General features: G+C 47.6%; 1 pseudogene across 1 annotated transcript in view; it reads right to left on the bottom strand.

The window, feature by feature from the left end:
* Positions 1-19,847, bottom strand: part of LOC308467621 (inositol polyphosphate 5-phosphatase OCRL-like) — a 34,173-nt pseudogene extending 14,326 nt beyond the window's left edge. The window contains exons 1-6 of the transcript in view: positions 19,816-19,847; positions 18,961-19,075; positions 18,116-18,236; positions 17,755-18,005; positions 16,262-16,315; positions 3,955-4,064 (exon numbers count right to left, since the gene is read on the bottom strand). The product of the transcript in view is annotated as an inositol polyphosphate 5-phosphatase OCRL-like (transcript). The remainder of the gene's footprint in view (positions 1-3,954; positions 4,065-16,261; positions 16,316-17,754; positions 18,006-18,115; positions 18,237-18,960; positions 19,076-19,815) is intronic.
* Between the last annotated feature and the right edge of the window lie 7,326 nt (positions 19,848-27,173).

Below are 27,173 nucleotides of genomic sequence, written 5' to 3'. Positions count from 1 at the left end.
GTTAGGAAAGCAAAAGCTGCCTTCTACCAGGTCAGAATGAATTTCTGACCTCCCCCAGTTTGGATTCCTACATTGCAGGGGGTTGGACTAGATGACCCTCGTGATCCCTTCCAACCCCACAATTAATTAAGTCTACTCTGGCTGGCAGCAGCTCTCTGTGGCCCAATCCTTTTTCAGGTGGCGGTGCCTTTCAACTTGAGACTCTGCATACAAAGCATATGGCACACCACCAAATGATGATCCTTCCCCAAAGCAAGGGGCCCCGTTATTCTTGTTCAGACACTATTTTTTCAAAATAAAAAAATCCTTCCAGTAGCACCTTTAAGACCAACTAAGTTAGTTCTTGGTATGAGCTTTCGTGTGCAAGAAGAAGTGTGCTTGCACACGAAAGCTCATACCAAGAACTAACTTAGTTGGTCTTAAAGGTGCTGCTGGAAGGATTTTTTTATTTTGACTATGGCAGACCAACACGGCTACCTATCTGTAACAGGAACTATTTTTTCAGTGATCCAAAAGACCCTTTCTGGCACCTGAAATGCTGCCCAAAGGAGCCTGCCCTTTTCCGGCTTCGTCACTACATGTTCCGCCTGTCCTTTTGATTTCCCCATTACCACAGCAAGAGCAATTAAACTAGCAGGCCTAGGTGGCTTCTGACAGTTGTCCAGAACCACAAGAATATGCCAAATCCTGGATGGTGAGGCTCAATGGCTACTAGCCATAATGGCCACAGAACATACTCCACCAAGAGAAGCAGTATGGCTTGGAGGAGGGGAGCGTGCTGTTGCACTCAGGTCCTGTTTGTGGGCTCCCCAAGAGGCATCTCATTGGCCAATGTGAGAACAGGATGCTGGGCCAGATGGACCAATGGCCTGATCCAGCAGGGCTGCTCTCATGTTCTTATGCCCTGGCAGACTCATCTTGAGAGAGCACCAAGTCTACTTCCCAGACTTCCTTGACACAAACAGGATTCTCTGCTTATACACGCCATGAAACAGAGGATGCTGGTTATCAGGACAAATGTGGGGGAAAGGCTGCTTGTGGAAAAGGAGCCAAAACATTTCCAGAGACTTTGAGCAGGGATGGCTTGAGGAAGACAACATATCACAGCCTTGCATTTCACAACTCGCCTAGCAGCCTTTGGCAACCAGGAATTCCATGCAAGCAAAGTGAGCAGGTGAAGGAGTGTAGCACCCTGCTTGTGGTTAACGCTTAGCTGGAATGAAATATTCAACGCAGCAATAGAGAAATTAAAATAATAATTTATTTGTCAGACAAATAAATGAGAGACACAGTGGTATATGAATACCAAAGCTCTGCCCACTCCAGCCCTGATGGCCAGCACTTATATTTCCTCAGCCAAGCCCCCTTGCTCCTCCTTTGGCTGCCTCTGTCCAATCAGCCTGGTTGAAATTCCTATTGGCTGTTTGCTAGAACCAATCATAAAAGATAGACCCATTTCCTATTACCTTTTATGGGAGACAAAGAGCTATATTTCCTTCTATCCATAAATGGCAGACAAGTAGCCATATATCTTACATTTGCCTCGACCAGGCACCTTAATTACCAGATCATCTTTGCCCTATTGCCCTATTGCCCTTTCACTCCAAAACAGATGGCTAAAACAGATGGCTCATGGTTTTAATTTTTGTCTTAAACAGAGATCTTGGGTTCACCTTCTCACACACCATCAATGAAATAAGAATCTAACATAAGAATCTAACATTTCTTACTTTCTAAATCCTTTGCATAATTACATTTAAGCCAATATATTTCATACATAACATATATAGATTTTTAGAAGAAAAGGCCTTTTCAAAGTAAAAAGGAACTTAGTAAAAACAGTTTCCAAAAGCAACCCCTTAAATTTACACCCCCCTTTCAAGCCAGCTGCTGTTTCTATTAGCTCTTGCCCTTTAACCTTAGGAAGATGTGGCTCGAGTCTGATGGGAGGCCCATGGTATTTTCTGTTAAACAATAAATTTCACTATTTACCAACTCTTAATTAGTGTTTTTGCAGCTTGATTGTATTCTGTAATTTGTATGGTCAATATGACCTTTTGCTCCCAGCCTGTAATTTCCTTTTACAACTATAAGAAACGTGTCTCCTGTTATAAATCGGGGGGGGGGGGGCTGTTCAAGGAGATAAACATCTGCCAAAGTACTTAGCCAGCTGCTTTATGCCTGGCATGACAAGCCTTGATCAGATGCCTCAGGAGAGCTGGATCTCTCTCTTCCTCCGTGGCTTGGTGTCCATTCTGGCTGCAGAGGAAAGGAAGTCCATCCAGCCCTCAACTCTAGCCCTCTTCCAACAGCTTGCTTAGCAGAAAACCATTTTTAAAATATATGTTTTACTAGCCTGCTCAGGAGGATGGAAAGGCAGGACACTACTAGCATCTCAGCAGACTAGGAAAAACAAACAAGCCTTGCAGAAGAATGATTGAGAGGACTTACTTACAAAGGCTCAACTATCTTTTTTAAAAAAAAATAATATTAATTGATTTTCCAACCATTTACACACAATAAAACAGAAAAAAACAAAAAAGGAAAAGAAAAAGCAAAGAAGAAAAAGAGAAAAAAGATTAGATTAACAAAACAAGACGCAAACCATTTAAAGCACAAAACAATTTCAATGTCTTCACTTTCATTCCCATATTTCCACGACCTCCTCACACCTCCCTTTTTGTATTCCACTTCTATTAATTGTTTCAGCAATTCCTTTCCATCTTCCTCTGTTTTCTATCCTATAATTATCTTAACATATTCTAATCTTATTTTTCCCTTTAATACTCTATTAGTCTATTTATACTTAATTCCTTATAACATTTCTACTAAAACCATATAACTTCATTCCAACATTTTTCTAACATTCATTATTTTTGCAATATTTCTATACATAGTCTTAAACTTTTTCCAGTCTTCTTCCACCGACTCTTCTCCCTGGTCTCAGATTTCTGCCAGTCGTTTCCGCCAATTCCATATAGTCCATCAACTTCATCTGCCATTCTTCCCGGATAGCTAAATCTTGTGTCTTCCAGTACTTCACAATGAGTATTCTTGCTGCTATTGTTGCATACATGTGACAAATTCTATCCTTCTTTAACACCAATTGACCGACCATGCCCAGAAGAAAGGCCTCTGGTTTCTTCAAAAGGGTATATTTAAATACCTTTTTCATTTCGTTATGAATCATCTCCCAGAGTGTCTTAATCCTTGGGCATGTCCACCAAAGATGAACTCTAATCCTCAAATCCGTCTGTTTTTCCTTAAGTTCAGTCATAGCGAGCGTCAACTTATGTTCATCAAATTGCCTCTGTAGGGCTGGGGCTCTCTTTCTCTCCAGTTGTGTTTCTGTACCTTCAACAGCAACAGCTTTTTCCTTGACTTCCTCCACAGCTTGCCATATCAAAATAGGTTCTTGTATCAATTTCTGGGTGGTTTCTGTATTGGCATTGTCCATACTCCCTGCATTCAAGTCAACCTCAACAATTGAAACGTCCACTTTCGCATTTATCATGTCCATTTTCCTGTGAAGCTGATCCAATGAATCATTTATCTTATATAATGCAGCCACCAAAGCCTCTTCTGTCGACATTCCTCTTAGTTTCAAATGTACTAGTACAGAGACAGCAACAAAAAGAACAGGAGGGCCTAATATTAGACCTCTCCTGGGTTGTTACCAAGTCCTCCCAGACCTTAATGTTTTATCAACAGTTGACTGGTCTGTTTTTCCTCTTCCATTTACCATAACATTTGAAAGATTCAAGGTCAGTCCCAGAGTCTCACGGTTTTTAACTTGCAGCTGGAAATTCCCCTAGTCCAACTCTTGTAAATCAACCAGTTTCAAAGGCTTCCACTAGGGGGAAACAGTTTCTCTTTGTAACAGTCAATAGTATCCTCTTTTAAACAATCCAAAGTTAGTTTCAAATTAGTTTCAACTACCAAGCAGGCGCTTACCTGGAGTCCCAGCGATCTGTTTTAGAGTCGAATTTGTACGTCGGGATGAACTTGATCTCTCCCTCTGTGAAATCAGCAAAAGCTGTCTTTTGGGTACGCTGAATGTTCAGCTAAAGCCAAAAAGAAATCGCTGTCAGTGTTTGTAAAAAGCAAAAAAAAGAAGGAAAGGGTTCTGACCTCCCTTTGTCTCTTCAGCCTGGTCCTCGGACCCTTGTCTGCATAAAAGAGTCCACGAGAATATCCTTGCAGAGTTTTATTCTTAAAAGTCTTTGTGCAAAACACGACGGAAGAACTATACACACCAGCACCAACCAACCAACCAACCAACCAACCAACCAACCAACCAACCAACCAACCAACCCAAACACCAGCCTCAGCACAAACTAACATTTCTCACTTTATATATACAACCTGCTGCAGGCCGCTGAGTCATGCTGACCCAGCTTTATTCGCATTAAAGAAACAGCGGCCATTTTAGCCGTGACACCCCTTCTGTTTCTTAAATGCGAAAAACCCCAACAGAAACAATACATACATACATTATATACATAAACCCAGTTTTGTCATCAATTCATTATGACATGTTGCTGGCAAAGGCTTGGTAAACAAATCAGCAATATTATCTTGTGACTGACAATACTCCAGTTTGATTACCCCATTCTGTACACAATCTCTAACATTCGCATGACGGATAGCAATATGTTTTGGTGCGGATTTCATTATTTCCGAGCCCGCTAATGCAATGCACGATTGGCTATCTTCATACACTTGGATAGGCAAATCTACTTTACAATCTAGATCTTTTAGTATCTGTATAAACCACATGATTTCATTGCATGCTAGCGACAGGCTCCCATATTCTGCCTCACAGGATGAGGTCGCAACAAATCCTTGTTTCTTTGACCTCCATCCAATTATGGAATTGGCAAACATCATAACCATTCCACTTGTAGATTTTCTGGTAGCTACACAGCTTCCCCAGTCCGCATCAACAAATACTTCTAGTTTTTCGTCTTGTGTACTAGATATCTTCAAACATACATTTAATGTCCCCTTTAGATATCTGATAAGCCTTTTCAAAGCACACCAATCAGCAGTACTGGGTTTAGATACACGTTGACTCAGAACATTTGTAGCGCATGCAATGTCTGGCCTTGACCACTGGCTTAAATACAACAGTGATCCTATTTTTGAGTGATACAACTCAGGCTGATCAAATTCATCATCACACACTGTCTTTGGGAAATCTGGTGTCATGGGAGTCTGAACTGGCTTACAGTTTTCCATGCCAAACTGCTCTATCAAATGAAGAATTTTCTCTTTCTGGCTCAATAGGAAGCTTCCATCAGCTTCCTGCCTTACTTCTACTTACAGGCCCTAAGGCTTTAACCTTAAACCTTTTCCCCAGTTGACTTGTGAGCTTCTGGATCTCATCTGTGGAACTCCCTGCTACAAGCAAATCATCAACAAAGACTAAGAGCATTAGATATTTGTTGCCTGTCCCCTTGGTGTACAGGCATGGATCAGCCACACTCCTTTTAAAACCAATTTTTACAAGGGCTTCATTTAAAAACTGGTTCCAACACCTTCCACTTTGTTTGAGACCATAAACAGCTTTTTTCAAACGCCAGACTGCACCATTCCCCTCTTCAAACCCAGGGGGTTGTCTCATTAACACTTCATGGTCTAAATTTGCATGCAGATATGCAGCATCAACATCAAAATGGTGCACTGCTAGTTGTCTTACAGCAGCAATGGAAAGCATTAAACGAAAAGTTTCACTCTTTACAGTGGGAGAAAACACTTCATCATAACTCTCCCCTTTAATTTGAGTGAACCCTCTGGCTACTAATCTGGCTCGAAAACGTGGTTCCCCAGATGCAAGGGTTTTTCTTTTGTAAACCCACTTGCATGACACCACTCTGCCACCAGGTGGCGGCATTATAACCTCAAACACTTTGTTACGTTTAAAAGAGTCCATTTCTTCTTTCATGGCTTGTTGCCACAAAGCATGTTCTCCAGGGGGTAAGTCTAAGACTTCATTATAACTTTGTGGTTCCACACAACTCACATTGCATACTCTCACTCCTCCTAGGGTCAAACGCTGAGGAGGTACACCCTTGTTTAAACGCTGGGAGCGCCTAGGCACAAGTACTTCTTCTCCCCCCCTTATCTCTGGCTCTTCTTCCTCTTCCTCTAGAGAAGTATTATCTATTGCCACATCCTTTGGGGAAATCTGTGCCTCCTCCTCATCCTGCTCCTGTGTTGCCAATGGCGTAGAAGAAGCCTCTTCTCTTACCTGCAGGGGCAGTAGGCAATCTGGGTTGGCATGGATCGCAGTCCATCTGTCCTGGTCAGCAAAGTCTGCGCTTCGTGACAGAACCAAGCGTCCTGGGCGTAAATTGAAACGCCACCCTTTGCCATAGGACTGATATCCCACAAACCGCAGTTTCTGCGCTCTAGCGCCCCCTTTCTGGCGCTGAGCTTTGGGGGTATTTACATGTGCCCAAGCACCCCAGTTATGGAGCATTGTCCACTCTGGTTCTTTCCCAAACAACACACGATAAGGAATATCTTTTATAGAGCTAGACCAGGTTCTATTAATCAAAAAGTTCGCTGTCAGAAAAGCCTCACCCCACAGCCTATGGTTGTGACCCAATCCTGCATCCACTAGCAGGCAGTCCTTTACTGACTGTATTACAGCCCCACGTCTTTCACACAGACCATTTTCAGCAGGGCTATAAGGGTTAGTCAAACGATGAGTGATCCCCTTACATCGCAACCATGCCCCAAATTGTTTGTTCAGAAATTCTCCGCCCCTATCTGTTTGCAGCTGCACAACAGGCCGAGCGAAGAGCTTTTCAGCTTGGGCAACCCATTCTCTGAATGTGGAGAAACACTCAGATTTCTGCTTTAACAAAAACAGCCAACTAAAACGTGATTTATCATCTATTACCTGAAAAGCATATCTGGCGCCCCCTTCAGTCTTCTGTGGAAAAGGGCCTATCACGTCACAATGGACAAGTTCTAAAACCTCTTTAGATACTCTGTCACTTTTAGAAGCCACAGGCTTCCTCTTAGATTTGGCCATTTTACATACATTGCAATCTAGGAAACAGTTACAGCTATTTACTTTTAGGTTCTTGCACACCTTTTGCATCTCTGAAAGCACATGGAAATTGGCGTGACCCAGTTTTCTGTGCAGTTCATGTACACACCCCTTATGAACTGGCAAATTTTCCTGAACCACCTGGGCTGCTTTAACAGGCTTGTCCTGCATTACATATAACCCATTTTCCAACTTTGCATGGCCACATACCCGAGTTCCATTCTTTATCAGACAACCATCCTGTGTGAAGTTAACACTATACCCTGCATTAATCAAACAGCTTACAGACAGCAAACTATAGTCCAAACTGCTGACAAACAGAGTCTCTGGTAGAGTAGTGTTCAAGCGCTGCAGGAAACATGTTCCCTGGCCATCAATCTTGCTTCTACGACCATCAGCAAGATAGATTGAGTCTTTTCCATCGGCTGGCTTCTCCAGGGTCTTAAAGTCCTCCCGACTGTTGCAGATAATCCTGCTACTCCCAGAGTCCAGCAACCATGTTCCTCGAGGTATCTTTCTCTCCTCTCGAGAAAATGCAGACACAAACTGAGCAGAACGCGTGTTCTTCTTCCCTGAAGAGAACCCCTTCTGCTTATGTTTCTGCGTCGATTGCTGTCTCTGCTCCACGTCGTCTCCTGGAAGTCTTGCCCTGCATTGACGTTGGAGATGCCCGGCTTGGTTGCATCTATAGCACCTCCTCACCGCCATGGCCAAGTCCAAACCTTGGCGTTGCTCCATTGGCAGATTCTGCTGCTGGCCCCCTCGGCTGTAACTCCTCCGTTCTTGGGGTTCAGCCTGTCTATCTGATCTTCTTTCTGCTTCTTCGGTCAATCTTCCAACCACATACTCAAGGGTCAGATCTCGGGGAGGCATACTCTCCGTGCTGTTAATCACAGGCAACCAGCTTTCAGGCAAACTTGAAAGGATAATGTAGGTTTGGTCAGTCTCATCATAATGCTTACCTCTCTGCTGTAGTTGAAGAAACAGAGATTTCAGCGTTTGAAGATGAGTTGCCAAACTCTCACCTTCTTTCATAACAGTCCTGAACAGCCTTCTGGTCAGATAAATTATAGTTCCAGCAGTTTCTCTGACATGCATTGCCCTTAATAAATTCCATCACTCAAACGCTATGCTGGCATTTGCTACATGCAATAACAGACAGTTGCTCAAACACAGCATAATTGGGGCACGAGCCCTTTCATCTAGCCGTTTTTTCTCAGCAGAGTCAGTCCTCAAAACCTCAGTTTCAACACATTCCCATAGTCCATCTCTCCTTAACAACTGCTGCATTTTAATTGACCAACTCAGCCAGTTGCTCTCTGAGAGAAGTTCAAAAGGGATGCCTCCCCCAATATTTACAACTTGGGAAGACTGGAAATCTGCCATCTCTGCTGGTGCTTGCTGAGCCCCTTCTGTGGGGTCTCCAGCAAGCTCTCCTGACTCTCTCTTTAGAGTCCGACTGGATGGTCCTGGCTGGCACTCACCGGCTTCTAGCTGCTGCCTCTGTTGACCCTCAGGTCCTGCCTGGCCCTGCAACTGGTGTAGCCGCTCTGTGAGTCGCCTACTGTGGTCCTCCAGTAGTTCAAACTGTTCCAGTAGCTGACGCTGAGTGCTTTCCAGATCCTCAGATCCTAGCCGCTCCAGCGTCGCTGCAGACAGTTACAGCTTGCCACCAACTGCTCCAACGCACAGCCACGGGCTTTGTACACCACCAGGACTCACCAGCTCCCTGCTGAGATGCTGTCAGTCGTTTTGCACTCTGCACATGCTCAGAAACACTGGGCCCATAATCTGTCAGTGTTTGTAAAAAGCAAAAAAAAAAAAAAAAAAAAAGAAGGAAAGGGTTCTGACCTCCCTTTGTCTCTTCAGCCTGGTCCTCGGACCCTTGTCTGCATAAGAGAGTCCACGAGAATATCCTTGCAGAGTTTTATTCTTAAAAGTCTTTGTGCAAAACACGACTGAAGAACTATACACACCAGCACCAACCAACCCAAACACCAGCCTAAGTCTCAGACTAACATTTCTCACTATATATATACAACCTGCTGCAAGCCGCTGAGTCATGCTGACCCAGCTTTATTCGCATTAAAGAAACAGCGGCCATTTTAGCCGTGACAGAGAAGCAAAAGACCCCCTGTTGCCTGACAATGGAGTCTATTAACAGCCACTGTTGTGCTGGAAGACCAAGGTGAAGTACTAGTAGGTTAAAGGTAAAGGTAAAGGGACCCCTGACCATTAGGTCCAGTCGTGACCGACTCTGGGGTTGCGGCGCTCATCTCGCGTTATTGGCTGAGGGAGCTGGCGTACAGCTTCCGGGTCATGTGGCCAGCATGACTAAGTCGTTTCTGGTGAACAAGAACAGCACACAGAAACAGTGTTTACCTTCCCGCCGGAGCGGTACCTATTTATCTACTTGCACTTTGACGTGCTTTCGAACTGCTAGGTTGGCAGGAGCAGGGACAGAGCAAGGGGAGCTCACCCCGTCGCGGGGATTCAAACCGCCGACCTTCTGATCGTCAAGCCCTAGGCTCTGTGGTTTAACCCACAGCGCCACCCGCGTCCCTACTAGTAGGTTAGCCAAGTGCAAAAAAAGGGGTATACCTGCTGAAATCCTATCTTATACACAGTTATTAAAGGTACAGGATGCTTGTGCTTTTTTGCCCCATGTCATCTTAAATTACTTTGCTGCATCACACGACAGGAAAATCCTCTAACTCAGGAGCAGCAGACACGTGGCCCTCACAATGCTGCAGAACTACAATTCCCATCATCCCTGATTACTGGCCATGATGGCTGGAGCCAACAGGAACTGCAGCTCAGTAACATCTGGCAGACCACAGGTTAGCTATACCTCCAATAGACAATGTTATATGTACTAATAATCCATACAAACTGTTAACAGCCACCAGAATACACCCCCGACACTATGAGCAACTGCAAAACCATCCTTTTGCAGGTGTGGCAAGGTGTACAAGAATTAACAGGGTATAAATCCAAGGACTCCCTGGCAGACGAGGGAGGGGCATCCCTCGCAGAGGATTTGAATGCCCTTTTTGCCCGTTTTGAAGTAACATCTGCAGCAACAGCTGCTGAGGCGTTACCAACACCACCACCACTCCCTGTGAAGGCTTTGCCATCATCACCACCATTACCATCATCAGTACAAAGGAATGTAGTAGTCTCTGTGGAAAAAGAAGAGATGAGGAAGGTGTTGAAGGGAATCAACCCAAGGAAGGCCACAGGGCCAGATGGGGTAGCTGGAAGGGTATTGAGAGACTGTGCAGATCAACTAGCAGGAGTTTTCACTGGGATTTTAAATCGGTCCCTAGCCCAGGCTATTGTTCCATCCTGCCTAAAGTCCTCTATTATCGTTCCAATAGCAAAAAAATCTAACCCGGAAGATCTGAATGATTTTCGTCCAGTAGCACTCACACCTATAATCATGAAGTGCTTTGAAAAGCTGGTCATTGCCTGCCTACCAGAGGGACTGGACACATTCCAATTTGCTTATAAAACGAAAAGATCAACAGAGGACGCTGTTGCGATTGCCCTCCATGCCGTCCTTGCACATTTGGAGCAGCGGGGGGGGGGGGGGGTTATGCCAGACTGCTTTTTTAAGATTTCAGCTCGGCATTTAATACCATTCTACCACAACGTCTGATGTGTAAACTGGAAGATCTGCGGCTTCCGTTATCACTTTGTGGGTGGATATTGGACTTTTTGTCAGACCGCCCCCAGAGGGTTCGGTTGGGCCCTTATACCTCTAATATGCTTAAGACTAACACAGGAACACCACAGGGATGCGTACTCAGTCCGCTCCTTTATATTCTCTACACGTACGATTGTGTCGCTACTCACCCTAATAACAGGGTTGTTAAATTTGCAGATGACACAACCGTGATTGGGCTCATCCCTGAAAGGGAGGGTGAAACGGATTATAGAGATGAGGTGGAGCGGCTGACAGAGTGGTGCAGAGCTAACAACTTGCTCATAAATACAAGGAAGACAAAGGAGCTTGTGGTGGACTTCAGGAGACAGAAGAGCAACGTCCAGCCACTTTTGATTGATGGGGTCTGTGTGGAGAGGGTAACAACGTTCAGATTTTGGGGCATTGAATTACAAGAGGATCTGTCCTGGAGTGTCAACACAAGGGGGCTTGTGAAGAAGGCGCAGCAGAGACTGTACTTTTTGAGAATACTAAGGAAAAACCATCTTCCGCAGAAACTGCTGCTTGCCTTCTATCACTGTGCCATTGAGAGCGTGCTTACTTATGGCTTATGTGTGTGGTACGGAAGCTGTACTACCCAGGACAGGATGGGGTTGTGCAGGGTTGTTAAGGCAGCAGAGAGCATTGTTGGCTGCCCACTCTCCACCTTAGAGCAGATTTATGCCACAAGGTGCCATAGGAAGGCACTGGACATAGTAAAAGATCCATCGCATCCTGGTCACTGTCTCTTCGAGCTCTTGCCGTCGGGACGGAGATACAGGACGATGAAGACAAGAACGAGCCGTCTTAAGAACAGCTTCTTCTCCAGAGCGATCTCGGCCCTGAATGGGAAGCCCGGACTTTGAAAGACCACAGCATATAAGGCTCCAAGGAGGCCTCGGGACATCGCTGCTGCCGCTCTGCCGTGAGTTTGTGGGGAGGACCGCTCCCCCCTGAAGCCCTTTTTCCACCTTGGGCCTGGGGGTGGGCCCCATACTCCACCACAGCATATAAGGCTCCAAGGAGGCCTCGGGACATCGCTGCTGCCGCTCTGCCTATGAGTCTTGGGGAGGACCGCTCCCCCTTGAAGCCCATTTTCCACCTTGGGCCTGTGGGCGGGCCCCATACTCGCCTCCGCAGCTTATGGGGCTCCAGGGAGGCCTCGGGTGTGTGGGGTGGGGTGGGTGTTTAGTTGGGTGTGGGAATTTGTTTAATTTAATTATGTTGTGTTTGTAACTTTGTTTTTTGTTTTTATAGTTTTATTGTTCTGTTAGTTTGTTTTTTGTATAGGCTTTAATTTGATTTTAAGGGGAGGGGTCAGGGCTGCCTGGGAGTGGGTCCCAGCAAACAAAATGGCTGGGGCGGGTTCCACAGGGGGGGATGCACTCGGACAACCGATCTCAGTGATCATGGGTAGGAGGAGGAGTTACGCTAAGACCAGACCATGTCATTACCGAGGAAGCAGGCTTAGTCGTTGTTTGAGGACTACCCCTGCCTCCAGGTCTGGTCCTGACCGGAAGGATACTGGAATCAACAAGGGAAACCCACATGACCTGAAAGTGTTGCTGTGCAATGCCAGGTCAATAATGAATAAAACCTCTGCCATCCACGACCTGATTGTGGATGGAGGATTTGACCTGGCATGTGTGACAGAGACCTGGTTGGATGAAGCAGATGGGCCCGTCGTTGCCGCTGCTTGCCCACCAGGTTTCTCTTACGCACAGCAACCCAGGCCTTGTGGGCGGGGAGAGGGGGTTGCAGTGATTTTTAGGAAGTCACTAGCTTGCACCAGGCGTCCTATTGGAAAGACCCATTTCTCTGAGTGCATGTTCTGGAAGTTGGGCAATAGGGGCAGTACAGGATTCCTATTGGTGTACCGACCTCCCCGCTGCACCAAGGATTCCCTGCCCGAGCTGCTTCAGGTCGTGGCGGATGTCCTCCTGGAGACACCTAGTTTGGTTGTCCTAGGGGATTTTAACATCCATGCCGACACGACCTTACAAGGGGCCGCTCGGGACTTCGTGGAAAGCATGGCCTCCATGGGGCTGTCCCTAAATAAGTCTGGCCCAACTCATAGCCACGGGCATGCCTTAGACCTGGTGTTCACCTCTATGGATGTTGGTGATCTGACACTAAGTAAAAGCGAAACCAAAGAAGTGCCATGGTCAGATCACTTCCTGGTGCAACTGGACTTCTCCGTGACCCTTCCCCTCTGCAGGGAGGCGGGACCGATTCAGATGGTCCGCCCCCGCCACTTAATGGATCCAAATGGTTTCCAGAGAGTGGTAGGGGATGTTTTATCCCATGTTGATGGCCTTTCAGCTGATTCCCTGGTGGCCCGCTGGAATGTGGAGTTAACCAGGGCTATTGACTGTTTGGCTCCAAAGCGCCCTCTCCGATTGCATGGAGTCCGGACAGCCCCGTGGTTTTCCACGGATCTGAGGGCAATGAAACAATCGTTGAGACGGCTAGAGCGCCGGTGGCGGATAACCCATTCTGAATCTGACCGGACACGGGTTAGAGCTCAGTGTCGAGCCTACCAAGTGGCGATAGCGACGGCGAAGAAGACTTTCTTCACCGCCTCTATTGCATCTGCGGAAAACAGCAGCAGGAGACTCTTTCAGGTGGTTCGCAATTTAGCGGAACCACCTGCTCCATCAGGGCCCAGTAGGGGCCACATGATCTCCTGCAATGACTTTGCAAAGTTTTTTGCAGATAAAGTCGCTCAGATTCGAGAAGAGGTAGACTCCACCGTGGGAGCAGGGCCGGGGCGGGAGAGTGCTAGAGTCCTGTCTAGTCAAGTTGTGTGGGATCATTTCCAATCTGTTACCCCCGGGGATGTGGACAGGCTGCTTGGACGAGTGAAACCAACCACTTGCCTCCTTGATCCTTGCCCATCCTGGCTTATAAAAGCTAGCCGGGAAGGACTGGGCGATGGGCTTCGTGGGGTGGTGAATGCTTCCCTCTGTGAGGGAGCCTTCCCAGACCCGCTGAAAGAGGCGGTTATTAAACCGCTTCTTAAAAAACCATCTTTAGATGCGGCCACGATAGCCAACTATCGCCCAGTCTCAAATCTTCCATTCTTGGGCAAGGTGATTGAGCGAGTGGTTGCTGAACAACTCCAGGCACGCCTGGAAGAAGCGGACCATTTGGATCCCTTCCAGTCGGGATTCAGGCCTCATCATGGGACTGAAACTGCCTTGGTCGCACTGGTTGATGATCTCCGGCGGGCTAGGGACAAAGGTGAGAGCTGTTTCCTAGTTCTGCTGGATCTCTCAGCGGCGTTTGATACCATCGACCATAACATCCTTCTGGACCGTCTTGAGGGGCTGGGAGCTGGGGGCACTGTTATACAGTGGTTCCGCTCCTTCCTCCTGGGCCGTGTTCAGAAAGTGGGGGGGGGGGGATGAGTGTTCAGACCCCTGGGCCCTCACTTGTGGGGTGCCTCAGGGTTCTGTCCTCTCCCCCATGCTTTTCAACATCTACATGAAGCCGCTGGGAGAGATCATCAGGGGATTTGGGCTGGGTGTTCATCAGTATGCGGATGATACCCAGCTCTACCTCTCTTTCAAATCAGAACCAGTGAAGGCAGTGAAGGTCCTGTGTGAGTGCCTGGAGGCGGTTGGAGGTTGGATGGCGGCTAACAGATTGAGGTTGAATCCTGACAAGACAGAAGTACTGTTTTTGGGGGACAGGAGGCGGGCAGGTGTGGAGGATTCCCTGGTCCTGAATGAGGTAACTGTGCCCCTGAAGGACCAGGTGCGCAGCCTGGGAGTCATTTTGGACTCACAGCTGTCCATGGAGGCACAGGTCAAATCTGTGTCCAGGACAGCTGTTTACCAGCTCCATCTGGTACGCAGGCTGAGACCCTATCTGCCTGCGGACTGCCTCGCCAGAGTGGTGCATGCTCTGGTTATCTCCCGCTTGGATTACTGCAATGCGCTCTACGTGGGGCTACCTTTGAAGGTGACCCGGAAACTACAACTAATTCAGAACGCGGCAGCTAGACTGGTGACTGGGAGCGGCCGCAGAGACCACATAACACCGGTCTTGAAAGACCTACATTGGCTCCCAGTACGTTTCCGAGCACAATTCAAAGTGTTGGTGCTGACCTTTAAAGCCCTAAATGGCCTTGGTCCAGTATATCTGAAGGAGCGTCTCCACCCGCATCGTTCTACCCGGACACTGAGGTCCAGCACCGAGGGCCTTCTGGCGGTTCCCTCACTGCGAGAAGCCAAGTTACAGGGAACCAGGCAGAGGGCCTTCTCGGTAGTGGCGCCTTCCCTGTGGAACACCCTCCCACCAGATGTCAAAGAGAACAACAACTACCAGGCTTTTAGAAGACATCTGAAGGCAGTCCTGTTTCGGGAAGCTTTTAATGTTTGATGTATTATAGTATTTTAATATTCTTTTGGAAGCCGCCCAGAGTGGCCGGGGAAGCCCAGCCAGATGGGCGGGGTATAAATAAATTATTATTATTATTATTATTATTATTATTATTATTATTATTATTATTATTTTGCATCCTACGTTGGCTCCCAGGACGTTTCTGAGCACAATTCTCGGTGTTGGCGCCAACCTTTAAAGCCCTAATTGGCCTCAGCCCTGAAAGAGTGTCTCCATCCCCATTGTTCAGCCCAGGCATCAGGGTCCAGCACCGAGGGCCTTCTGGCGGTTTCCTCACTGTGAGAAGCGAAGTTACAGGGAACCAGGCAGAGGGCCTTCTGAGTAGTGGCACCTGCCCTGTGGGACACCCTTCCATCAGATGTCAAGGAGATAAGTAACTATACAGCCTTTAGGGAAGTTTTTAATGTTTTATTATGGTTTTGCATATGTTGGAAGTCTGAGGCTGCCCCCCTTGCCTTCCTTGCAGCATCCTTTTCAAAGGGCTAAGGCATGACTACGCTCACAGAGTTTAAATCCACCATAAGGTGCAGCAATCAGGCCTCTGTTTCAACACAAAATACCAATGATCCTTATGCCAAGTGGGAGAAAGGTCGTCAACATGATGAACACACAAACCTTGGAGAGAAAAATGTAAAACAAAAAGCATCAGCAATTTTATTGGACTTAATGGAAGTCTCTGCTGATAAGAACATGTGAGCAACACAGATTTTCCAGACAGATGCAAAACCTAGAGCAGGAAACCTTAGACCTTTAGATATTGCTGGACAGCAGCTATGCTGGGGCTGATGGGAGTCCAACAACATCTGGAGCGTGTGCTGAGCTAGGAAAGCCCTCTAACTGGGAAATTGCAGAGCAGTCCTACTTATTCCAAAGCAACCCTCCAACTTAATTGGGACTTGCTTCTAATTCAGGTTGCACAAACCTGCAACCTTAAAAAGCATTTGTAGAAGTCGCAGTCATCCTATGTTCTTTGCTCCTAACTGTCTGAAAGTGGTTTCTCTAGCCTAGGCTGGGGTATCCCAGACAAAGGAAATAAACAGGGCAATATCCTAAACCACCACATATAACACAAAGATGTCTCTCACCTGGCCGTAGGTCAGAAGTCTCTGAAGCTCATTTTTAGTGATCAGATGACAATGCTGGAAAAAAGCAAAGAAACCACAGCTACAGGCTAGCTCACGGGGGCGGGGGGCAGCCTGCTGCCACTTCCTGCAATATGTAGTAAGACTGATAACTAGGATTGGGCAGTATGATCCTATTAGGCTAGTGCTCTGTGAACTAGACCGGCTCTTGAACTGCTTCCAGGCTCAATTCAGAGTATCCCATTTGGCCTTTAAAGTGTTTCAAGGTTTGGGAAAAGGGTACCAGAAGAAGGCCCACTTATTTTTGCACTGCCTCTCCACTGACTAGAATCTTTAGCAGGGGCAGCCCTTTCCCAGGGAACTCCTGCTCTTTCAAGTATGGCAGGGCCTTTTCAGTCATGGCACCCGACCTTTCAGAATAATCTCCCAAAGAGGTTCACCTGGCCCCTGCTTTGATGTCCTTTCAGCAAAGACTTTTAGAATTTCCCCTGGTTCTTGAATTCATGGGCAGGGCGCTTGTGGCCCTCCAAACCCTGCTGTACTACACAGGAACATAGGAAGCTACCTTATATTGAGGCAGACCATTGACCCATCAAGCTCAGGACGGACTACATGGACTGGCAGCAGCTTTCAGGCAGAGATCATGCCCAGCCCTATCTGCACAAACTGGTGACTGAGCCGGGAACCTTCTCCATGCAAAATGGCTGCTCTGCTTTTGCATTACTGCCCTTAACAAACTGCAACTCCCACCCCGATCACTGGAGAAGTTGCCCACATTTGCTATAATCTAATCTAGTACATCTCTGCCACTCGGTTTATGTTGCTCTCTACTGGCTGCTCTAGTAGAAACCTTAGTGGTGCAGCTGCAGCAGCAGGGATCGCCGACACTGCACCCTCCTGGTGTTGCTGAAGTGGAACTCTCATGAGCCCCAGTCAGCAAGGCCAGTTCTTAGCAATTATGGGAATTTTGGTCTATCAACATTTGGAGAGCACTATGCTGCCTGCCATAAAGAAGGCTGATCGCCGAAGAATGGATGCTTTTGAATTCTGGTGCTGGAGGAGACTCTTGAGAGTCCCATAGACTGCAAGAAGATCAAACCTCTCCATTCTGAAGGAAATCAGCCCTGAGTGCTCACTGGAAGGACAGATCGTGAAGCTGAGGCTCCAAGACTTTGGCCACCTCATGAGAAGAGAAGACTCCCTGGAAAAGACTCTGGTGTTGGGAAAGATGGAGGGCACAAGGAGAAGGGGACGACAGAGGACGAGATGGTGGGACCGTGTTCTCGAAGCTACCAGCATGAGTTTGACCAAACTGCGGGAGGAAGTGGAAGACAGGAGGGCCTGGCGTGCTCTGGTCCAGGGGGTCACGAAGAGGCGGACACGACTAAACGACTAAACAACAACAAATGCTGCCTACCCTGAGCTACACACAGGCAGGAAAGTTACAGAAACATGACTCAATTTCCTTCTCCAGATAGCGGAGACCAGCAAGTTACATCAGCCAAGGCTCTCTCCCTCCAAGCCCTCGAAACGCACTCGTGTTTCATGATTGTCAGCTGCAGCAGACCCTGGTCAGGGGGCAGGAAGCTCATCTGGGCACAGATATCCTTGTAATCCTGGTTTCGGCACTCAAAGTCTTCCACGTGGGCAGCAAGGTGGGAATTGACAACGCAGAAGCTGGTATTGTTGCAGACAAACCTCGCGGCCACACACCCCTTGTTACCCTGCAGGGGCGGAGCAAAGATGGCTGTTAGAGAGCAAGCAGGAAAGAAGGGGAACTGGTTGGCAGAGATTAGAAAAACAGATAGACAGACAGAAAGAAAGATTGACGTAGGGAATTCCGCTGTCAGGGTCTACTCCCCATCTTCCCCATGATGCCTGTGCCCACTGTCTCCCTCATCACTTCCTTGATGCGGCTGAGCTGGTCCTTCCTGACAAAGATGAGCAACATCATTCCGACTAGACGCACCAGCTGCACCTAGAAGATGCAAGGTACTGGGATGTCTACCAGCTCTGTTCAGTGCTTGCTGTCCTGGGCCGGCTGGATGCAGATAGGAGTGGCAGGTGGCACCAACTGGGGATCCCCCAAGGGAAGAAGGCTCAGAGCCAGGGAACTGGTGGGGGGACGACGACGCTCAGTCGTCCGAGGGAGAAGAGGGAGCAGACTGTGAGCAAGAGGAGGTTTTGGAAACTGAAGAGGCAGGAGGGCAGGAAGATTCTGTGGCAAACAGCAGCCCAGAATCCGAGGCAGAAGTGGAGGCTGGAGGCGGGGGTCAAGAGGCAGAGATCAGGCAGGATGCTGAAGAAGCCAGGGGGTCTCCCCATCCTGCTGCGATCAGCTCCCCTCCCTGCTGGTCTCCCAAAACACAGAGAAATTAAGAGGAGGGAGCAAAGACAGGCAAGGTGTCAGAGTCTCAGGTTGCTTGGGAAGGACCAGGGGGAGGAGGAGACTTCAGAGAGTGGTGGGAGGGTAGCAACCTTCAGCCTTCACAACTACCTCACTGGGGCAAGACCTGTTGGGAAAGGTTTCTGTGATCACGAGGCCTGCACGGTTTGGGTTTCTTTGAATAAAGAATGTTGGCTTCTTTTGAATAAAACCCCACTGACACCAGGTGTTTTTTTCTGGCTGACCTCCTCCTCCTCCTCACTCCAGCTCCTGACAGCTGTCTGGCTGCTGAAGAAATGGGTGGGGTTGGACTTACTTTCTTGTACTTGGACTTGGAACGCAAAGCCTTTTCCACAGCTGTCAGCCACTCTTGCTCCTTTGTCGAGTCCAAGTAGAAGAAAGCTTCTGTGCTCAGGTCCAGCTCCTGGAACCTAATGCCAAAGTGCCAAAGAGAAGGATGTGGTACTGCAGGAATAGGACTCCAGTCGGAACAGACGTGCTGGTTAAATATGCAAAGACAACAGGAGTGTGCAAGGGCAGGCAAGATCAGGACCAAGAACAAACAAGTAATACCAGCCACTTCTTCCTCAGCTTAGCTATTCTGGGCCCCAAAGGAGCTTTGCTAATGGAAGAAAAAAAGCTTTTTCCTTGTATTTTTTAAGATGTGTCAGCCAGCCTGATATCTAAGCACTATCCCAGTAGCCACAGGCAACCAGAAATTCTTTGAAGGCAAGTGAGTTAGTTGATCTCTCCATTCTTCCTTCACCTGGCAACCTGGTTTCCAGGCGGGCTTTCCGGGAGCAGAAAACCACCTCTCAGATCTGCTGTGCCAAGCTTGTTTGCTAGAAGATTATCCCGTAACACCCTTGTCCTCTTTGCAAACCTCCTAAATGGCTAGCCTTCTGTGTTTCCATGCTGGCCATGAAGGAATGGGCATTCCCGACTCTGAAAACAGCACAGAAATACAGCCTGTCTAGTAAAGGGGTAAAAAGAGCAAGCTTAACAGCCTCTGTAAAACAGATTGTTTCTATTCATGACAGTAGGAGGGCAGTTATATGCAAGACTGTATTCAGTACTGTTCGTGCCTGTAAAGGTTTCGGGACAGACATACTCCGACCCTTCCAATCAGTTCCCCCTAACTTCCAGCTGAAACCAGGTACCTTTTTCATACCACAAATGTTCTTCAGTGGTGAACCATGGCATCTCAAATTCCAGGGGAGCCCTGTGCGATGCCAAAATTCAGTGCCCCACGCCTCTCAACGTCTATTCAACATCATAGTTGTGGTGTCCCCTGTGGGGCCCGCAAGGCTTCACGCCAGTGTGACCAAACCAGTTGCACTCCCCTAAATCCATCTAAATGTAATTGGGGGGGGGGGATTTGTCCCACTTAAGTTGCACTTTATAGCTCAAGAGGGCCCCTCTGGCTGATAATAACATAGTAGCACGGGGGACGCATCATAGAACAACTTGCAAAGCAAAATGACATGTAGTTGGTCCACCACAATTGCAAGATTATTGCATCCTTCAGGAATGGTGTGTCCAGCTCCATCTGAGTCATCATCCAGGCACGCTGTGGAGCTGCCTGGATGAGAGATGGGCATCTTTGGCCAGTCAGGGGTGAAGAGCTGGCAAGATCCCCTGTACTGAGCAGAAAAGCAAACTCTTTGGCCTCCGAGATCTCTCCCAACTCTCAGCAGCCCTCACTGTGAGCCATACTAGAGGAATTTTGTCCTGCTTTTGCTGAGCTACTACACAGGAGCGCACCCCCAGGGGGCCATGATGTGGTAACCCTGGCGAAGCATTGCAGAGCAACTGAGAAAGCAGAATGATGTTTGCGTGGACAGTCCATTAGAAAGCTGCACTATTATTGCATCGAGAGCACTTTGCAGAATACGGCCCCCCTCCAGGCAAAAACTTCTGTCTGGAGGCACAGTAGCTTTCATTTCGGAGGTTGTGGTTTTACATCTTCCTATTTATTTATTTATTTATTTATTCAAAATTATTGATTTATTTCATAAAATTTATACACACCAGATGGTAAGAAACATCAAAGCCGTTTACAGAAAGATAAAACCATAAAATCAGGAAAAACCTACAGTACATTAAACGCTGAAGAAGTCAATACCAGAATAGATCAGAACTCACTCCCAAGGTAAGGGGAAGAGACAGCTTACTCTATGATGTTAACCCTTCATGCACTAATTAGACTGAAGCATGTTGGTTATATGAGACTGGTTATCCCGCACAACATGCTATCACGCAACCCATGCCCTCCAACTGAAAACCCATTTCCTGGACAATATCAACATTGTGTTTTGTGCCTGTGAACTGCACAGTGAATATTTTTATTAGAAAAGAAAACAGCCCCATATTTCAGCTTCTCAAAGTTGTTTTATTTAGTGCGCTGCTACAGCTTGTCACACCCAAATCCTCCAATGGAATCTGCCAAAGTGCTTTTCCAGGCAAAAGGGGGCAAAAACACAACAGTACTAACGGCCATATGGAACCACACCTCAAAGCTGGATCAGACTTCCCAGATCCTGTAGCCTACATCGGGAGGAAGACTGGGGCAGAGGGGCCTAGAGTGGGAGTCAGAGCTGCTCTTAGGGCTGCATGTCTGAAGCATGGGCAGAAATCTTTGGGTGTGAGGTTGCATGGGGCTGTCTCTTTGTGTTTTGGTGGTGCCAAGCCACCAGCCAGCCACAGGCAGGCAACCAACTGGCTTCAGGGGCAAGCTCCTTTGCAAATCCAGTCTGATTTCACCAAATGCAATGGCAGAGTGACCATTCGGCCAGTGTTCTGCTTCGCTGTGAAATGGCGTGTGTTCCTCAACCCAGAGAACCTCTCGTTCAACGTCAAGCTGGTCTCAACCCAGAGAACCTCTCATTCAACGTCAAGCTGGTCTAAGGAAGAAAAGCATAAGAGTTAGTCTTGAATCCCCACACACATGTGCTTGGAGATGCCTGCACACCGCACACGTAAAGCACATCTCCTCCCACCCACACCCAAAAAGTCCTTGGAACAATGGTTTGTTAAGGGTGCTGGGAATCGTAGCACTGTGAAAGGAAAACTAAGGTTCTTAGGATTCTTTGGAGGGGGTGGAATGTTGAATACACAGCGGCCACATGGACAGACGGACACACCCACCCACACACCCCAGCATAGCTTCAACTTTTAGCACAAAAAGTCTTCAGCCAGATGTCATGCAATCCTTTGGCAGGGGCAACTTATCATGTTATTGATTTTCCATAACAACAATTAAAAAGGCGGACAATCTTGCAAAGGAGTGTTGCCATTTAAACTGCTGGTGTGACGTAGGAACCCGAACAAAGAAAAGGAACCAACTACGCTGAGTCTGCTTCCGATTGCCCTTATTCTCCACCTCCCTCTATCCTAATCAGCCGCAAACAAGAGTTCAGATTTGAAAGCCTTGTTATCACCTCATTCCCTTCAATTAGCCAGCTGCTCTGGCAGATGACATCAGTTCCTTCCCGCTCCCAATATTCCTGCTCCTAACCTGGTTAGCCATAGCCCGGAAGCTGAATCTCAGGGAAACGCCTTTGGGCTGGGAAGGGCTCATCTTTTCTGGGCCTCTTCTCCCCCTCAGGAAGGGGTGCTTGGCTCCTGGCCTGTGAAATGCGCTCAAAATGTCAAGATGCCTTCTTTCCAGGGAGCCAAGGGAGAAGGGGGGAATTTGAAATACCTCCAAACCTTCCCACGTCAGAGATGCAGGAGTTGCATCACCTCCAACTTCCTCAGGGATGAAGCAGCTATGAAAAATGAAACATCCGACCTGGGCACGGTTTCTGAGAGAGCAACAGCAGAAGACCCAGACTTTGGCAAGATGAGCATTTGCCCAGTGGATTCTGGCCGCTCCATGAGGGCAGACAAGGGATGGCTGTGGTGGCCGCCAGCCCCTTCCCACTCCATCTCAGATACAGAACGCATTTGCTCTGCCACTCCTTGGCTCTGGCTCCACCTACTGCTGGCCTCCTTGCCTTCCACCCTCCCAGTCCCAATGAGCACCATCCACCCCTGGTCCAGAGGCGCAGAGCAGTAGTTAGGTGATCTTGTGCCCCGGCAGAACTGTCCAGATTGCGCCCCCTAGCCACGGACAAGTTAGCTCTTCTTATTGCCTCTCCTCCACCCCCCCCCCATTCAATTCACCCTGGAAATACAAGTATCGAAAAGTAAAATGTTAGAGGTTTCCCCCCACCCCATAGCAATATAATTGGATTCAGCTAGCTGGTCAGTCTACTTTTGGTTTCACTCCTGGCTCCTTGTTAAATTAATACTGCATCAGAAACTTCCCAAGCAGATATCCAAAGTTCTTTGGCATTTCTACAGTTGTTAATGAGATGTCTCTTCTAGTCCAGGCGAGTCTTTTGATCTTCTTCTGTTGGGTTGAAATAAGCGACAGACAAATGGCAAGGTGTCATACGGGAGGCATCTCTCGAGCAAGTCTCGGAGAGTCCCTTTTATTGAATATTACAACATTTGCCACATATGTGCTTATTGCTGATTGGTTAACACAAGTACAAAGCAAAGGTTACATATTACATTAATCACCAATAGATTAAAGGTTGGGAAAGGGAGCACACAACTAGACAGGCATGAAACCTCCTAATTAAATTATAACTAGTGATTGGTTATCAAGACTTAAACTATTACTAATGATTGATTTTGCATGACATGAAAGAACATAACAATCGCGTTCTGTAGATGTGGTCAACTATGCATTAAGAACAGGTCAGAGTAGAATGTTTTCATGAACTCAATATGAACTGAACATTCTAGGGTGATGAGGGAATGTCTTAGTATTAGAACGGTTTGCGCAGCATGTGCAGAAGAAAAGCTTAGAAGCAAAACTTCCCATCATGCCACAGTCATGTGCAGAAGCAAAGCTTCCCTTCATTCTTACAGGAAACCAAGAGTCGAAAGCCTTGATTTTCCTTTTTTTCTTTTTCCAGTCATTTCCACACAGTTAGTCATTATTAGAGTTATTAAAACCTTATTATATTAACAAATGCAATTTTTTTAGTCTCCCTTGCTTTCCTGGTGACCTTCAGCTTAAACACAAACTGCTCTGGAGTGAGAACAACCCATCACACTCAAAAAGCCCAGCTGGAGGGACCTGGAAGTGTGAGGGGAAGAGCAAATTTGTAGTGGGTTTGTTGCACAGGAGCACCAAGTTCACTAACTGGCTGATTCAGAGTGAATCCCATTCAAAAAGAGTGCAATGGTGTGTGTTTCAGCCAGCCATCCGACTGCTGCAACTATTCCCTGGGTGCCACCACACTGTCCTGTCTGTGTGTTTGGAAGGGAATGGGAGCTATGCTCCCCCCGGAGACACTCCACTCCTTCTTCCTTAGCTGTGTTGCTCAACAGTTGAGGCAACCTTCACAGTTCTGGGATGCCGAGGAAGCGAACCAATAGTCACATTCATCTGTACTGGCTCAGTATGACCTATTCTAACAGGTGCTGCCTTTCATATTCACGCCCAAGAGCCTTTCTGCTCCAGAGATCTGGGACTGAACCCGGGATCTGCACGCCAAGGCTGGAGTAAGAAAGAGCCCCAGTTGACGCGCCGGGCATCCCTGGTTCCCCCTCAGCAGTGGCAGCGGTAGCGGCAGTCTCAGCAGCCCGGAGCCAGCCTGGTAGTGCACTTGGCTCTGGCTGGCTTCAGGAGCTGCTCATTGCCGTGGCACCCGCCATTTTGCCTCTCTGGAAGTCCCCATATGATTTGTCTTCTGCCGTTGAACTAATCACGCAACATTCCTTCCCTACTAATAAATCTACAACACTTAAAATATAAATCTGGGAGCCTTATATGAAATCCGGGGACATTCCGGGGACGGATTTTGTTGGGGACAGATTTGTAAATCCGGGGACTGTCCCCGGGAGACAGGGACATCTGGCAATCATTCTGTAATAGGGCTTCTCCTGCCTTTGCCAGTATGTCAGCCTTCCCAGCCTCATTAAAGAGGGCGTTCAGAAGCACTTGTACGTCTGGCCATATGGGATTGTGAGTGGAGAAGGTGGCGCAGTCTGGATGAGTCCCTCTGTCTTGCTCTTTGGTCACTGTGACCGAGCACCATTTGGGGCCTATCAGGATCTATGGGGAAGGGGATCCACCCAGAAGTTGTGGAGGGAACGGGAAGAGAAGCTTGGTCAAGAGACTGGCTCATGTCAGAAGGAGGCCTGAATGCATCCTTGGCGAAGCCCAGGGCAGGGCAGGAAGGCAGCATTGCCCAGCGGGAAGGCATTCGGAGGCAAATCATCAGCAAGGAGCAGAAAATCCCCTCCCCTTCCCTCAAGAAGACTGAAGAATCTCTAGTGGGCATTCAGGTGAGTTCAGCATCCCAGGTCTCTGGGGTGTTCCTGTCCATTGCAAAGCTGACTCGAGGCTCCGTCAACTGAGCCCCTACACTCCTTGCGTACATGAAAGGGGCACAGAAAGGATGGGAGGCAGCCTTTTCCTGGAGCCGTCTTACCTGCAGCAGTTCACTCGCTGGCTGCTGACCCTTTTCCTCCATCACCTGGATGATCCTCTCAAGAGAGGAGAGTTTCCTGCAAAGTCTGGCCAGCTGTTCATCCCTTCTCCCTGCAATCTCCTTCTCCACCTCTTCCACATGATTCAGCAGGCGCTTTTCTTCTTCTTCTTCCAGGAACTGGCGCAGTTGTCTGAACTTCTCCACAGTCTTCAGCCTCTCCGTTTCTGAGGAGGTCTGAGTGAGGAAGATGGTCAGCCTTCAAAACATCAGCAAGAGAATTAGGATTTGAATTGAACTGCTTCCACCCTCTCAGCTTACAAGTCCTCAGGCTTCTCCTTGACTACTTTTCACATAATAAACAACAATGGGAAATAAACTCCATTTAGCTGCATTCAAAGGTGAACTTACCTAATTCGCAATTCTTGGAAAAATATGGAAACCAAAACAGCAATCTTTTGAAATTCACACCTCTGACTTTTTCAAGGTTGACCCAGCCAGGTAATGTTCACAAAAAATGTATTTATGAGGGTAAAGCACGTATCAACATATTTATACAAGAAGGTAGCCACACTAGCATTTGATTCATTTTCAGAATAATAAATAAATAGCAAACCGATATGGGAAAAGGAGATATGAGGAGAAGTTGAAATGGGCAGATTTCCCCATCCCTCCTCAGTCCGGACTTGCTTCTTGAAGTGCTTGTTCCCTCACTAGTAACAAGAGTGACACTTCCAAGGAGGTCTTTGCTTTCCTTGTCCAGGTCTGCTTGATAGGCCAGAATTTCCCCTCTCTCTTTCCTCCGAATCTCCAGGTGGCGACAGATCTCTCCCTGACAAGAAAAGGGAAAACTCAGCTTTGATTGAGACACAAAGAGAGGAGATGAATATTATACTGGCTTCATGGGTCCAGTGGCCTTGCTATAATAGCAAAGTAATTTACTGGAGGGGAAAAAAAGTACAGAACACATACATAAATACTGTAAGTAGTTCTCATCACAAAAGAATATCCAGGTAAACCCATGAACAGCCAAGTAAACCCATCAACAGGTTTCCTGCCAGACAGGAATCTGTTGTAGGCCACCCCTTCTGTGATGTATGTATGATGTATGGAGGGGTGGTCTTGGACTCCAGGTGGGCAATTTCAAATGTCTATATAAGGACTTGGTTTGGGGTCTCCTCCTCCGTCCTGCATGTGGTGGGGTGAGCACCCTGTTGCAACAGTTAATAAAGATCTGGCTTACTAGCTGCTTTGCTTCTCAATATTCTCTGGTTGGCCTCTGTTATTTTCTCCTACCGATAGAGAAGCTACAAAAGGACTCTATATGGGCTCTGAGGTACCCCAGAAGGGAAAAGGAGCCGTTTTTTCCTTATAACACTGGCCCCCAGTCCCCACCCCCTTGCAGCTGACCCCTTGCTGCTCTCTGCTTGGCAGGGTATTGAGGAGGCATCCTGCTAGCCAAAGGAGACATGTGCAATTCACATTTGTAGTGTTCTAAATATGTACAAAGCAACCTTGCTGGGGGATGTGGATGAGGTTAACCCTTTCTCTCCCTGCCATGGTCCCATGAAGCTGCTGTATTTCAAGGGAAGATCCCTTGCCCCCCCTGGTAGAGAGAAAGACTTTGACTCCCTCCTCCCAGCCATCCCAGCAGCCCTCAGGCTTCCCCTTGGCTGCTTCTGAGGTAATAAACAACCACCAATGAATACCATGCCTACTTTGGATCTGAGAATTCAGAAGATCACCTGCCAAGAAGAAAACACAGCTATTTCTCCCCCTCAATGTATCTTGTATTCCTCGACAGCCACTTCCAGAGGAATCACCTCGTGGTGTTTGTGCTTCTTGGATCTGCCCCAAACCACACAGATGGGGGCTTCATCCTCCTTGCAAAAGAGTTTCAGGGGCTCCTGGTGCTTCTCACAGACTCCTCCTTTCCCTCTTGAAGACTGAGAGTCTTGGCTACTTTGACAAAGGTAGCCAATTGCCGATTGCGGATGAGGCTCCTTCTCTGGACTCCAACTCAGCCTTGAGGACAGGA

The sequence above is a fragment of the Podarcis pityusensis genome, assembly GCF_964106645.2.
Source record: "Podarcis pityusensis genome assembly, chromosome: W".
Classification (NCBI taxonomy): Eukaryota; Metazoa; Chordata; class Lepidosauria; order Squamata; family Lacertidae; genus Podarcis; species Podarcis pityusensis.
Note: the sequence above shows the minus strand (reverse complement) of the source record. Positions and strands in the feature narration are given on the sequence as shown.